This window comes from Choloepus didactylus, chromosome 2 (genome assembly GCF_015220235.1).
Source record: "Choloepus didactylus isolate mChoDid1 chromosome 2, mChoDid1.pri, whole genome shotgun sequence".
Classification (NCBI taxonomy): Eukaryota; Metazoa; Chordata; class Mammalia; order Pilosa; family Megalonychidae; genus Choloepus; species Choloepus didactylus.
This window is the reverse complement of record NC_051308.1, coordinates 33,775,709-33,790,910: the sequence shown is the minus strand read 5'-3', so window position 1 is coordinate 33,790,910 and position 15,202 is coordinate 33,775,709. Positions and strand designations below refer to the sequence as shown.

Below are 15,202 nucleotides of genomic sequence, written 5' to 3'. Positions count from 1 at the left end.
CGGGGGGTCGCTGTTTCCGCAGCTCCTTCCGGCCCCGGGATTTGGGGTCCCTTCCCCCGGGTGAGGGGCTGCTGGCCCGCACGGCCCAGCGCTCGGGGCCACCCAGCGCTCCCCCACACCCACCCTCCCGGCCGCCCCAGGCCCGGCCTTGTGGCTGCCTCGAGGCCCGCGAGCTGCAGCTGCGGCCGTGAAGTTGCCGCACGAACAGCAAAAGACGTTAGACAAACCCTTTGGAAAACAAAGTCGGTTAGTGCTCGGCTGCCTCCTGATTGGGCGGATGAAAATGTAATATTTATAAACGGAGAAGCCATTAGCATGTAAATGTTACGTTAATTCTTGCCGTTGCTCTCGGGAGCAGTAACTCGGTTCAGCCGTGCCTGCCGTAGTCTCCCGCGCGCCACACCTTCTGCCCGGCGAAAGTGGGCTTCCGTCGTTAACTGCGGTTTTAAACTTCGTGGACCTGGTTGAAACTGAACGGGAAACAGAAAACTCTGGGACGCCGCATGCTTCTGAAGGACAGTCACTGCGCCCCCTGCACCCCAGTAGCTGCGCCCCTAACTCACACTTGACCTGCCGGATTCCCAGCCCTATGGGTTAAGCTTTCTTATTACCCGGCGCTTCCAGTCTTTGATTCGCGCGCCGAGGAGGCTTTGATTAGGAGCTGAGAGAAAGGATGACCAGGCTCTGCCAGCAGCCCCGAGAAGGAGCAGCCATAGGGAGCACCTAGGAGGGGCGTCCAGAGTTTGAGTCCGGTATCGCGGCTGAGAGAAGGAGTTGGGGGCGGGGTTAACATTCAGGACCGACTCGAGGGTGAGCGGGATTTATACAGGTCAGGACCAGATACACACGGGGAGGCCTCAGGATCGGTTTTTACTTAGGAGCCAGCCATGTGGGATTGTCACAAAGTGATCAGTTGTGAGGTCACTACTAGGCCTGAGCAGTCTTAAGTACTGGAGGAGCCAGATCTGGGGACACCAAAGGTGGAAAAGTATTTAGAAGACTTTCATCAACTGCTTCCTGGCTCCTCCCCTCAGCAATCCTGGGGTGGGGGCTCTCTCTCAAGGGTATCTTAAAGGCTTCTCCCGTTGTCTGGGTTGAGGGGCCACAATGGGCCTTGGAGTGGGGGGTGGGAGGTGGGTGGGAGGGCCCTAAGGACAAATGCCACCTTCCAGGCAACATTGCTCAGGCCACCTCTGCCCCACCCCAGCCCCTGCCCAGAAGTGTTTTGTTTTTTTAATTAAATTCAGTTTTATTGAGATATATTCACATACCATACAATCATCCATGGTGTACAATCAGGTGTTCACAGTACCATCATATAGTTGTGCATTCATCACCCGAATCTATTTTTGAACATATTCCTTACATCAGAAAGAATCAGAATACTAACGAAAAATAAAGGTAAAAAAGAACACCCAAATCATCCCCCCCATCCCACCCTATTTTCCATTGAGTTTTTGTTCCCATTTTTCTACTCATCCATCCATACACTAGATAAAGGGAGTGCGATCCACAGGGTTTTCACAATCACACTGTCACCCCTTGTAAGCTACGTTGTTATACAATAGTCTTCAAGAGTCAAGGCTACTGGGTTGGAGTTTGATAGTTTCAGGTATTTACTTCTAGCTATCCCAATACATTAAAACCTAAAAAGTGTTATCTATATAGTGCGTAGGAGTGTCCACCAGAGTAACCTCTCGACTCCTTTTTAAATTTCTTAGCCTCTGAAGCTTTGTTTCATTTTGCATCCCCTTTTTGGTCAAGATGTTCTCAATCCCACAGTGTCAGTCCAGATTCATCCTCGGGAGTCATATCCTGTGTTGCCAAGGAGATTTACACCCCTGGGAGTCAGGTCCCACATAGCGGGGAGCTGCCCAGAAGTTTTAATGGGACCATTTAATAAATGTGGAATTTTTCCCCCATCCCACAGAATAGAAACACTTGGCAGTGAGTCTTAGAGAAAGAGTCTTAGAGAAAGTCCTAAAGAAAACCTTACCTGAGCACAGCAGGGGGATATTTTCTCAGGAAAAGGACACATCCAAATTGAGAACTGCACCTCTACTCAAAGTCCTGCCTGGGACCTCCCGGAGCCTCCCTTCTGCTCTACTGGCCAGTGGGGTTGAGGGAGGGAGGGGTGAAGCTCTGTGGACTTCTACCTCCAGAACCGCTCTTGGGAAATAAAGAACAATGGTTTAGCCTAAAGGGTTTCCAGGGACCCTGGAACATAATGTTGAAAAAAGTTGACAATTTAAAGAGGGTACATTTGGCTTCAGATTCAGGGCAAACAGATGTTTTCAAATATCTTCTCCACCACTTGCCAGGTGCCTTGCTATGCTTTCATTCTCCTATCACGGCAACCCTGAGGAATAAGTATTGTTTTCCCTATTTTAGAGATACAGAAATTGAAGCTTAGAAAGATAAAACAACAGTCCCCCCAACCCCCAAATCAGACAGACATTAAATGGCAGAGCCCTCAACTTCAATCCTGGTAAAATAGTGAATTCAGACAGTTACGAAATATATGAAATACTTGTTAGGTTTTGTGACGCATGAGGCTGAATGTGGACTCACCCTCGAGTATCCCAAATTTGAATCATCAGAGTACTGCTTTGTGGCCTTTACCGTATCTGTGTGTTGCCCTGTGTTGGTTCTGCTTTGTGCTGTGGGGACAGGACTCTGCTCTCCAGCTGGCTCCCTCTGAGGCTAGCCTAGTAGAGCACAGTAGAGGGAGACTGCGATGCTAGAGAAAAAGGGGCTTGCTTCTCCCCATAGGCTTCCTAGGAGCTTCCAATCAGCTTCCAATTCCTGTGAGCAGCCCCCATCTCGATTTTTCAACTCAGCAGAAACAGTGCTTTCCTATAGCTGCAGTGCAATCCAGTTTGCAGTTTTTCTTACACTTGTAGAAGCAGCTTCTTCATGCTTCCTGCTACACACACACTCCACTCACTGGATGATGTCCCCTCTCCAGAAGTCTAGGTCCCATATCCATGGGGCCCCTCCTTCAAGCTCAGAGACACCAGCACCAGCTGACTGGTTGTGCACCCTCCTCAGAGGTCTGTCTTACAGCCCCTGGGCCTCTTCTCTAAGTTTTCTAAGTTTTAATAATTCCGGCCTCTTTTCCTTTATTCTCTCAGCCCTAGAGATGGTAGCTGTTTCCCGCAGTTTGCTACCCTCATGATGTCTTAGAATTCTCTTTTTACTCTTTCAGTTACTAGTTTGCTTTCTACCTTACTTAACAGTTCTTCATATTACATTTTGTCCAAACAACTGGTGTGGTTTCTGTTTCCTGACTGGATCTTGACTGATAAAGAAACTGGTACCACAAGTCAGGAATTAGATGTGATAACAGGGAGAGGAGCCTTGGTCCCTGAATAACCCTTGCCATCGTAAACCACTGTTGCCCACCTCCAGTTTGGTGTGTGAGAGAGAAATAAACTTCTATCTTTAGTTTGAATCACTGTGTTTTGGGGTCTCTTGCTATAGCAGCTAAGTTCCTACCCTAGTAAGCCTGGAAGTATCTCAGATCCTATGATTTAACCTTCCCTGAGGCAAGGACACAGAAGAGCCTAGCTCTTTCCTAAAATAAGGAAAGGAAAACACAGGAAGGAAAAACTCAACTAATGCTTAAGGAAATATCCTGCAACAAGGTCTTCTCTGATACCTGCCATATAACTGGTCCTAGTGAGGCATCTGTGGTAATCCATCAAAGAGAGGAATTGTTTTCAGATGGAGCCGTCAGGGAAGGCCCCATTCAATTGAGACTTGGTATGATTTGGATAAATGAAAATGGGGGGACAGCAGTTCAGATAAAGAGAAAGCGAGCAAAAGAGTAGAAGTGGCAGGGTGCTAGATATTTGGGGGCAATGCAGAAGAGATTTCAAATAGTCTAAAGGCAGAGATAAATATAAGCAAATACTTTGGCACTTAAATTCAGTGTGGCAAATTCACAGGTTTAGTCATAAAAGATTTTTCATATTTCTATTAGAGAACTGTCTGCAAACAAATCTTGACTTGAGAGTTCAAACATAATTATATCTAGTATATTTCATGCATATTTCATTGCTTTATTGAGTCCTTCAAACAACATAGTTCTTGGAAGCATAATTAGCCTCTTTGGAGGATTACCTCACAACAAAATGAATGAACCAGATATTCTTTCTTAAGACTCCTTGTCTGTAATGTTTGCAGTGATGATCAATGATGCAATGTGAAAGCGGGCTGAGGAAATGAAGCTGATGGCTGCCCAGCTCAGATACTCTTTCCCCCTTCTGGTAACAGACTCTGGTTTCCTAGCCACAACGAAGGGCAGGGCAGTGAGGCCTGGACCATTGTAGGACTCCATTCCTCAGGCCACAGCAGTTGGACCTGAGATGGTCATGTGACTTACAGAGGGCCAATCAGAGTACTTCCCTTGGGTTGATGTACAGATGTAGTGAGAAAAGTTTTCTGAGTTAACTGCCAGGACTATTAAGCTGGGGCTGATCCATGGAGGGTGTGCCGGATTGAAACTGTTATGTACCTCAGGAAAGACTATGTTCTTTAATGCAGTCTTGTGGGGGCAGACTTATTATGGATGGGACCTTTGATTAGGTTGTTTCCATGGAGATGTGACCCACCCAACTATGGGTGAGACCTTTTTGATTCAATTATTTCTAAGGAGGTGTGACCCCACTCTGCTGGTTTGAATGTATTATGTCCCCCAATAAAAGCCATATTCTTTGAGGTGGTCTCGTGGGGCAGACATTTTGGTGCTGATTAGATTTGCATGGAAATGCACCCCACCCAACTGTAGGTGATAACTCTGATGAGATATTTCCATGGAGGCGTGGCCCCACCCATTCAGGGTGGGCCTTGATCAGTGGAGCAATATAAATGAGCTGACGGGCAGAGGGAATTCGGTGCAGCTGAGAGCAACAGTTGGAAGAGGAACTACAGCCAAGAGGGACACTTTGAAGAATACCCATGAGCTGAGAGAGTAGCTGCAGCTGAGAGACGGTTTGAGGATCGCCATTGAAAGCAGACTCTTGCTCCAGAGAAGCTAAGAGAGGACAAATACCCCAAGTACAACTAAGAGTGACATTTTTGAGGAACTGCAGCCTAGAGAGGAACGTCCTGGGAGAAAGCCATTTTGAAACCAGAACTTTGAGCAGACGCCAGCCATGTGCCTTCCCAGCTAACAGAGGTTTTCTGGACACCATTGGCCATCCTCCAGTGAAGGTACCCAATTGTTGATGCATTACCTTGGACACTTCTTGGCCTTAAGACTGTAACTGTGTAACCAAGTAAACCCCCTTTTATAAAAGTCAGTCCAACTCTGGTGTTTTGCATTCTGGCAGCATTAACAAACTAGAACCCCCACCCATTCATGGTGGGTCTTGATTGGTTTACTGGAGTCCTTAAGAGTGCTCAGGGGCTGAGACAAACTCAGATGCTTGGAGATGCTTGGAGATGCAGACAGAAGGATGTCTGGAGATGCTAAGCTGAGAGATGAAGCCCAGAGTTCACCCCAGAGAAGCTAAGAGAGGATACCCGGATGCTTAGAGAGAAACACCCTGGGAGAACAAGCAAGGATGCACAGGAGCTGAGAGAGAGAAGTTAAGAGAGACAGAAGCCCAGAGACATTTTGGAGGAAGCCATTTTGAACCTAGAACCTGGGAACAAAGGACCAGCAGACAGCTGCTGACAGAGGTGTTCCGTATGCCATCAGCCTTTCTTCAGTGAAGGTACCCTTTTGTTGATGCCTTAGTTTGGACACTTCTATGGCCTTAGAACTATAAATTTGTAACCTTATACATCCCCTTTATAAAAGCCAATCCTTCTCTGGCATTTTGCATTTCTGGTAGCTTTAGCCAACCAGAACAGAGGAAGAGAGACTGTTGGCAGAGATGAACAGAGATGACAAATGGACAGGGATCTAACTGTTGAGTCCTTTCAGGGTCCCTGCAGCTCTTCCTCCAATCCAATGAGCTATTCCCATGATTCTTCCAACTACCACGCCAACAGACTCCCCTTTGAGTTGGATTTCTGTCACTTGCAACCAAGCATACTGACTAACACAAAGGTGAACTATAAGGGAAGCTGCTTGAACTATAAGAGAAGACACTTAATACCATATTTCATCAAATTTAAGATGCTCTTGATTGTAAAATATATCATTATTTATTCACCACTAAGAAAGGGGAAAATGCTGCCAAATAAACTATGACAAGCCATAGTTATAATATGCATCCTGTTTCAGAAACATGAAAATGTTAAAAAAATGTTCTTCCAAGAACTGATGAAATAAGTAGCTGTGTGCCCTTGGGTGAATGACTTAATCTCTCTGAGCCTCAGTGTACTCTTCTGTAAAGCAAGGATACTAATACCCACCTCACAGGATTGTTGTGCGGATTACAAATAATAGATGTAAGGTACTGTTTTAGTTTCAGCTGCTAAAACAAATACCATACAACAGGAATTTATTGGCTTGTGGTTTCAGAGGCTAGAAGACTTGCTTCCTCCCAGGGTCGATATCTTCTGGCTGGCCGGCAATCTTTGTGGTTCCTGGTTTTCTGTCACATGGCAATGCATACGGTGATATCTTTGCCTTTCTCCTCTGGGTTCTGTTGACTTTCTGGCTTCTGAAAGTCACCCATCAGAATGTGGACCAAGACCAAGAATGTCCAAAGTGAGGTACACAATTCAATCCACATCAAGTATCTACATGCAAATGCTCTCAGCAGCATTATTTGTATTAGCCCAAAACTGAATAAACAAAACATGGTTTACAATGGAATATTATTCAGCAATAATGATATTTGGATCCCCCCAAAAAGATACGTTCAAGTCCAAACTCCTGTCCTCTAAATGTGACTTTTTTGGAAATAGGGTCTTTAAAGATGTAATTATTTAAGATGGGGTCAAACTGGATTAGGGTGAGCTCTAAGCCAATATAATTGGTGTCCTTATAAGAAGAGGAAATTTGGACACAGACACAGACAGACATAGAGGAGAAGACCATTTGAAGATGGAGCAGAGATTGGAGAGATGCATTATAAACAAAGAAACACCAAAGATTGCCAGCAAATCCCAGAAGCTAGAAGATGTAAGGAAGGATTCTCCCCTGTGGGTTTCAGAGGGAGATGGCCCTGGTGACGTCTTGATTTTGGACTTATAGTCTCCAGAACTGTGACACAATGAATTTCTGTTTTATGCCGCACAGTTTATGGTACTTTGTTATAGCAGTCCCAGGAAACTAAGACAAATCTCGATTTCAGAAAGACACTTCTAAGAAGGCATTAAGGCAAGGGGCTTGGAAAGTCCTAAGCACCTTGCTGAGGAGGCTCCCTGGGTCCCAACCATCTCTTGGAAGGGAAGCTCCTTGGGCTAGACTCCCAGGAGCCTTGCCAGACCACCTTGTTAAACCTTGGCTTCCCCTCCCTGCTCCTGGATCCCAGTGGGCTGCAAAGAAATGTGGGCTTTGGGTTCAGGGAACCTGTGTTCTACTTCCAGCTCCCTTTGTGCCAGCCATGTGACCTTGGGCTCCTGACTGAATCTTTGGGAAACTCAGTTCTCTCACTCATAGAAGTGAGGGGCTGTAGTGAGGATTAATGGAATGTCATGGGTGGCTGCACCTGAGAGTGGTAGGCAAAGGGAGGTCCCTGCCCTTGGCTTTTTCTTGGCACCTGCTAGGGCTGTGATTGAACCTGGCTGCTTTGTATTTACCTGGGCTCTTTTTGAATCACAGAAATTATGCTGTCACTGAGTCATCAGGCCTGAGTGATGGCATGCCCCCTTGATTTATTATGACATTCTTACTTTCTTTGAGCTGATGGCAGACTAAAACCATTTAGCCACTCACAGCTCAGTCCCATCAAGACCCTTCTGTTACCAGTGGAGGGGAGTGGGCCCTCTGGGGGACAGCCTGGCCCTGGGGCCACAGCTTTCTCTACCAGCCTCTCTCACGGCCCCACTCTCACAATCCCCCAGCCTGCAGGGAGATGACCCAGACAGGATTAGGCTCTACCCTCTGGCCCGGGTATGGCCCTGAGGCACAAGCAAAGCTCCAGAATACTCTGAGGCAGAGATGTAGCACAAGCCAGGCCCCAGATTTGGAGACGTGCTTCACCACTTGCTGGCCAGGGACCTGGGCAGGTCCCATAACCTCTCAGTTACTTTGTCTATAAAATTGAGACGATTGTCTCCCAGGATCGCTGCAGAGGTGAGCCTGTACAGGCCTCAGCACCAAGCCTGGTGCTCGCAGGAACACCTGTTATAGTTAAGGCACAGGCTGGTGGGAGAACAGGAAGAAAGAGAGAGGGAGGGAGAAAAAGAGAAATGTACAGGGAACGAGGGTGCAGGACCTGCTTTCAGGTTCATTATTCCATCCTTTCCCACTGTCCCCCGGGGCTCCTGCACATGCTCTTCCCTCTGCCTGTCATACTTTTTCTGCCGCCCAGCCCACCAAGTCCTTCTTGTCCCTCAGGCCTTAGTTTAAAATCGACCTCCTCACGGAGACCTTCCCTGGCAACCCCCCCTCCCACATCTAGAAGAGATCTCACCCACTCTGTTTTTCCCTTCAAGGCAAGATGTTCTAGATTTGTCTGATCATTTGTTTAACATGCGCCTGCCCCAAGACTGTCAGCTCCAGGAAGGTGATCCCGAGCACAGCACCTGGTGGGGAGCTGGTGGAGTGAACGATCCTTGTCTGCCCTCCAGGGGTGTTCTAGTTTGCTAATGCTGCCAGAATACCAGAAATGGATCGGCTTTTATAAAAGGGAGTTTATTTGGTTACAGTTACAGTCTTAAGGCTATAAAGTGTCCAAGGTAACACATCAACAATCAGGTACCTTCACTGGAGAAAGGCCAATGACATCCAGAAAACCTCTGTTAGCTGGGAAGGCATGTGGCTGGCATCTGCTTGCTCCCAGGTTGTATTTCGAAATGGTGTTCTCCAAAATGTCTGCATCAGCTTCCAACGGCCATCTTCAAAATGTCTGTTTCAGCTACTGCTAGCTGTGATCTCCTTCTGTCTGAACTTTTATAGAGCTCCAGTGAACTAATCAAGGCCCATGCTGAATGGTCATGACCACACCTCCATGGAAATACTGAACCAATAAGTTCCAACCTAATCCACACTAATACGTCTGCCCCCACAAGACTGCATTAAAGAACATGGCTTTTTCTGGGGGACACAATATATACAAACCAGCACAAGGGGGTAAGCAGGTCTGCAGACAGGGACCTCCAGGCCAGAAAGATCTGGCCCTGTTCCAGCAGAGGCAGAGGGACAAAGGCAGAGGCTCAGTGAGCATGGAGAGAGAACAAGAGCAGGCCAGGAAAGACAGAGGGATGGGTGACATTTCAGCAGGGTGTGGGAGGACTTTGGCAGGATGCAGGGGCATTCTAGGGAGGGCACAGGCAACGACCTGGAGGTGTGAGCCTACAGGGAATTTGGAGGAACAGAGTCCAATCCCCAGCAGCAGCTGCAGCAGAGAAAATGTGAAAGGGCCAGGTTGCAAATGATCTTAAAAACTAGACCAGGGTATTTGGACCTTATCCTGGGTTTTTAAGTGGAGAAGTGTTTCAGTTTCCTAATGCTGCTGTTCTGCAAAATACCAGAAATGGATTGGCTTTTATAAAGGGGGTTTATTTGGTTACAAAATTAGTCTGAAGGCCATGAAAAAGTCCAAATAAAGTCATCGGCACAAGTATACCTTCACTGAAGGAAAGCCAATGGCATCCATAAAACCTGTTAGCTGGGAAGGCACGTGGCTGGTGTCTGCTGATCCCAGGTTGTGTTCTAGCTCCACTCTCAGCTCCTGTGCATTCTTCAAAGTGTCTCTCTTGGCTGCAGCACGTCCTTCTATCTGTGAACACTTTTATAGGACTCCAGTGATTCAATTAAGATCCACCCTGAATGGGTGGGGTAACACCTCCATGGAAATTATCCAGTCAAAGGTCTCGCCCATGGTTGATTGAGTCACATCTCCATGGAAACACTCAATCAAAGGATTCCAACCTAATCAACACTAATACATCTGCCCCCAGAAGATTGCATCAAACAACATGGCGTTTTGGAGGACAAAATACATTCAAACTGGCACAGGAAGTAACATGATCAAGTTTGCCATGCTCAGAGCTCCCCATGGAGGGCCAGCAGAAGGAGCCAAGACCAAAGTCCAGTGAAGAGGCCAGAGAAGACCTCTTCTGTGACCCAGGGGAGAGAAAGCAAAGGTCAAGTCTGGTCTGACCTCACTCTCTCCTGGGGCAGGTCCTTCCTGTTGCTGGCCTGAGACACTGGTGAGTCAGAGACAATCCACCACAAGCAGTTTCTCCCTGTCATCTCCAGGTGCCTCCTGCACCCGCAGTAGAAGTCCATGTACCCAGGCAGTGCAGGCTCATCCCAGGAAGGTGGCCCCATCAAGGTGGTGGGCCCTTGTGCTTTAGAGGCCCAAGTCACATCTTCCTCCTGGGGTCTGACTCCCGATGCCTTCCCCCCTCTACCTACTCCCAGCCTACCTCTGTGTGTGGGGTGGGAAGCCCATCTGCTGAGAGGGTACATCAGTCAGGTTAGGCTAGGTCCAAATTAGCCACCCAAACCTCAACGACTTCACACAATAAGAGCTTATTTCTCAATCATGTTATATACTCAGTGCAGTGGGAGAAGGGTATTGGAAAGGAAGGGCTCTGCTTCACCCAGTAACCCTCAGAAACCTAGGGTTCTAGAAGAACTGGACAATCACAAGGCATCATGGTGTGAGCAAAGAGGGCACAGAGAACTTACACCCGTTGATCTAAAAGCGACACAGGTCACTTCCAATTATAGCCTGTAGGTCATTAGAAAGGTGGAACAGCCCACGGGCATTTGGGGGGCAGTGAGTGTCTCTTGAGCCTGGTGAGTGCCAGGTTGGAGATGAGGTTGGTCCCCTCCTAGAAGATGGATGACAGAGTTTGCAGAAAAAGATGTGGGCTCCTTCCCGGTTGCCTCCACCCTCTACCTGCTCCCTGATTCCTAAAGCACAGCTCTGGTAACACTGACTCTACTGCTTCCCCACCTCCTACAAAATACAATCCCTACCCAGTCTGGCCTCAGCCCAACTCTGCCTCACCCCCCTCAACTCTCCCTCATGCACCCCTTTCCAGCCACACATCTGCTTTATTTCCTTTTATCCTCCTGGGATGTCTTACCCAATCTGCTCACCGGAATCCTACTCATTCTTCCAAGCCTAGCTCAAATATCACCTCATCCAAAACGGCTTCCAGATTCTTCCCACAGCGTATCATCTGCATGTCAGATATCTCTATGAAGGTTCCTCTTAACCCCCAAAGTCACCGCTAATGAAACTGCACAGCCACAGCCCCCTGCTGATAGGCAGCCCTAAGATACTCCTTTGACCCCACTCCCTCCACCAGTCACAGCTGATTGGCCCTAAATCAGCCAGGCCATCACCTGAGTAATGGTCTGTGAGGGGGGCCTGGCATGAAAAGAAGAGCTGGGCCAAATTCTCTCTCTAGAGAATTTTAATTGTGAAGTAGGCAATAGCAGTAGGTGGAGGAACTGGAAAAATACATTGAGAGATGCCATAAAGTGGCGATGGTCCAAGGTTGGCCCTACAAACCAAAACTGTGAGGAAGCAGAATTATGAGGAAAACAACAGCTGAAGTTATAAGTAAAGCTGAAGCCCCTGCCCTGTGGAGAATAGAGAGAGGTGGTGGCTGGTGATGGAGGGAGAAGCAGACACTCAGGAGAGGCCCCTTCCACCTGGGGAGGTAACCAGAGGAAGGAAACTGCAGCAACCAAGCCGAAGCTGTGATGTTACAGACTATTCCATGAAATAGCTTTACAGAGTTGGGTACATTTGGAAAGGTTAAGTCTAAACCAACCCAAGGATGGCAGGCTTGATGGGCTGAAATGTAGGTTGTGATATAGCACCGTGTTGTTTTCCAGCACAGCCGCCCTCACCCACAGCTGGAAAGGATTGCCGCTTCCTCCTTGACACCACAAGCCAGAGATCCCCAGAAACAAAGCCTGCCCTCCCGGCTTCAGTCCCGTGGAGGTTTGTGAGGCCCAACCAGCCCCACTGGGAGAAATTCCAACCTAGCCCAGGCCAGGCAGCTGGTCCTGAAGGACCCCAGGGCCTCCTGCCCTCCCTAGGTCCCAGGTGCTACCATCACCTCCTACTGTAATTACCCTGCGGCATCAGGAGCTCCGAGACTGGGGCTCCACATCCTAGCTCTGCACCGAGCTACCTAACCTCAGAAAATTGTGGCTCTAAATTACAGCAAGTTCTGTGTCAACTTCCTGTACCTCCAGTTTCCTCTGAACCGCAGACCTGTCTAACCAGTGTCTACTCAATCCTCCATTTGGATGCCGAATGGAATGGGTGTCTCAAGCTAACCTGTTCACAACTGAACTCCTGACTTCCACCCCCACACCCACTCCCACCCAGCAAACTAGCAATGCCAGTTTTCTCCATTTCAGTTAATAGCAATTCTTTCTGCCTCTTGCTTAGGCCCAAACTTTGGTATTGTCCTCCACCTGTCTCACACACACAGATACACCTCATATCTGGCCCAGCAATAAATCCTATCAGCTCTTCCTTTGAAATATACCCCAAATCCCACCACTTCGACTCACCCAGGCTGCCACCGTGCTAGGCCCAGTCTCTCACCCGCTCTCCTCAGATCACAGCAAGAGCCTCCTGATTGGTCTAGTTGCTTCTGTCCCTGTACCCCTGCAGTCTGTTTTTAGCAGGTCAGACCTGTCACTCAGAACCCTGCAGGGGCATCTTGCCTGAGAGATAAGCCCAAGAACTTACAGTAACCCACAGGGTCCTACAAGAACTGTCCGCCTCCCATCTCTTACTCCAGCCCCAGCTTCTACTAGAAGCCTCCTTCTCACTCTGCTTTTGCCACAGTGATATCAGGGCTGCTCCTGGAACACAGAAGACAGCCAGATACCTGCATGCTAGCTCAGTTTCCTCAGGCCTTTACTAAAAAAATCACTGACCTTCTCAGTGAGGCCTTCCAAGTCACCTTGTTCAAAACTTATCCAACCTCCCTACATACACGTTTCAAACTCTTCTTCTCTGCTTTACTTTTCACTGCACTATCACATATATTTTACTTATTTATCTCGTTCTGTCTTTCCCATTACAATATAAGCTCCAGGAGGGCAGGCACTTTTGTCTGTTTTGTTTGCTGCTGTAGCCCCAGTGCCTAGAACAGCGTCTGGAACCTGCCAGGTATTCATAAATATCGTTAAATGAATGAACGAATGACTTACAAGTAGGGAAAAAAGCTGGCAGCAGATTCAGGCACAGCTGCTACTTTCAGAAGCCCAAAGCTGGATTTAAGGAGCCCACGCCCCTTAACGGAATGTGGGGTTTGGGGGTGGGTCTTTAAACTTCCCTGCACAGGAACTTTGCTACCTGCCAGATACGAGTGAGTGTTGAAACCGCAGCGTCTCGGGAAAGCGGAGGTGGAACTAGGGCTTCCCGGTCTGCAGTCTCCTCAGGGGCGTCTGGCTTCCTCTGCTACAACTGCCTCGCTGTTTAGGGAATCCTAGAAGATAGGAATGCCAGAGAACTCGGAAAGGCAAATCGCGTCTCTAAACCCAACGTGGGGTTTTGTTTTGAGGATTCTGAATGACAAATGCTGCGGCGGGTGAGCGCGGAGGGCGGACCCGGCTTTGTCTGCGGAGAGGGGAGGGGGGCTCGGGAGACGCGCGCATCACCTGGTCACCAATACACACACACACCTCCCCTTGGGATCCACCATCCGCGGGAAGGGGGCAGAGGGGCCAGGGCCACGGGCGGCGAGGATTAATCAGCGGTGCGTAAATCCTCTCCGTTCTCCTACCGGCCAGTGGACTGCCTCCCGCCGCCCGGGGAGTTGTGAGGGCCGAGGCCACCGGAGAGCCAGCTCGGGCGCGCGGCCTCGGGAGACCCGGGCTGCGCGTTGTGGAACAAGGGGTGTTTCGGGGTAGCGGCGAGAGGGGAGGAAGGGCCTGCGCATGCTCGGGCGTGCGCGTCCACTCCTGTGCGTCCACGTCCCCGTCGCGCGCTCCCGGGCTCTGTTACAAAGAGCCGGTTCCCTTTCGGACTTGCAGCGGCTCGGGAACCCCGCACGGAACGCGGTTTTGTAGCTACCCCAAGTGTGGGTGGGGAGGCGGCGCGCCCCGAGCCCCCGCCCGCGACGTGCTCGGGTCTTCCCTATCTCCTCGGCCGCCTTTGACCTCAGAGCTGTCCTTTATTTATTTCTGGTGGCAGAAGGCGGAGTCATCTGTCTTGGAGAAGAACATCTTTCCAGGAAGTTTGTACCTATTAATATTTCAGTTCCTGGCAGCTGCTGAAGTGCTGTTGGTGGAAAAGGGCCAAGTTAAGCGCTGCAGGAGAGGGAGAGAGGGAGGCACCTGCAGCTGCTGCCCACAGCCGACTGTTCTCGGTCGGCCCAGACGTACCCCGCGCCCCGTGGGAGGCAGGGGGATCCGGTTGCGAGAGCTGGGAGGCGGGGACGAGGGCGGGGGCGGGTTCCCTCGGGCGTGACGCGCTTGAGGGAGAGAGGGGCGGACACCGAGGCTGCGACGAAACCGAGAGCGCGGGCGCCAGCTCCAGGCTTCCGCAGAGCAGGGGCGGAGGGGCGGCTGGGCCACCAGATGTCCCGCTTTAGGGTGCGTGGCGCGGGGGCAGGGAGGAAGGGCGGCGCTGGGAGCATCCGCGCGAACCGGGAGCCACTGGCCCAGTTCCCGCGGGGACCCGGGGATTGTGAGGCCCAGGACCTGGAGGACCTGGAGGCCCTGGACCCAGCCCAGGACCCTCGTTAGATTCGTGGCCCAGTCACAGAACGAGTGGGCGCTGCAGCAGAAACTTGACGTTCTGAAGTTCATATAGTTCTCACAACCACCTTACAAGGTAACCATTCTACAAAAGTTGACATTGGAGACAGAAGTTAAATAACCTGCTTGAGGTCACAGGACAGCTGCCCAACAGTGAGGCCCCAGATTTTTGACATGTATCTGGCAAGAAAGGGTCATTCAGAAGCAAATGCAACGGCATTCTCACTGTAGTATCAGTCAACAGAATCGCCTCCCCCCCTCCCCCAAAGAGGGAACACAGGAACAAACGGAACTCTAGACCTGGAACATCTCAGAGCTTGCCAGATTTTTATAATCCCCTCATTCAAGGGCAGAGGGGCCCTGCTCAGTCTCTCTAGCCAATCA

At 49.6% G+C, this 15,202-nt stretch overlaps 1 long non-coding RNA gene across 1 annotated transcript; it reads right to left on the bottom strand.

The window, feature by feature from the left end:
* Positions 1–1,312: 1,312 nt before the first annotated feature.
* On the bottom strand, positions 1,313–14,071 carry LOC119515436. Its single transcript, XR_005213044.1, has 3 exons — positions 13,413–14,071; positions 1,997–2,169; positions 1,313–1,343 (listed from the first exon to the last, which is right to left on the bottom strand). It is a non-coding gene; the product is annotated as an uncharacterized LOC119515436 (long non-coding RNA).
* Between the last annotated feature and the right edge of the window lie 1,131 nt (positions 14,072–15,202).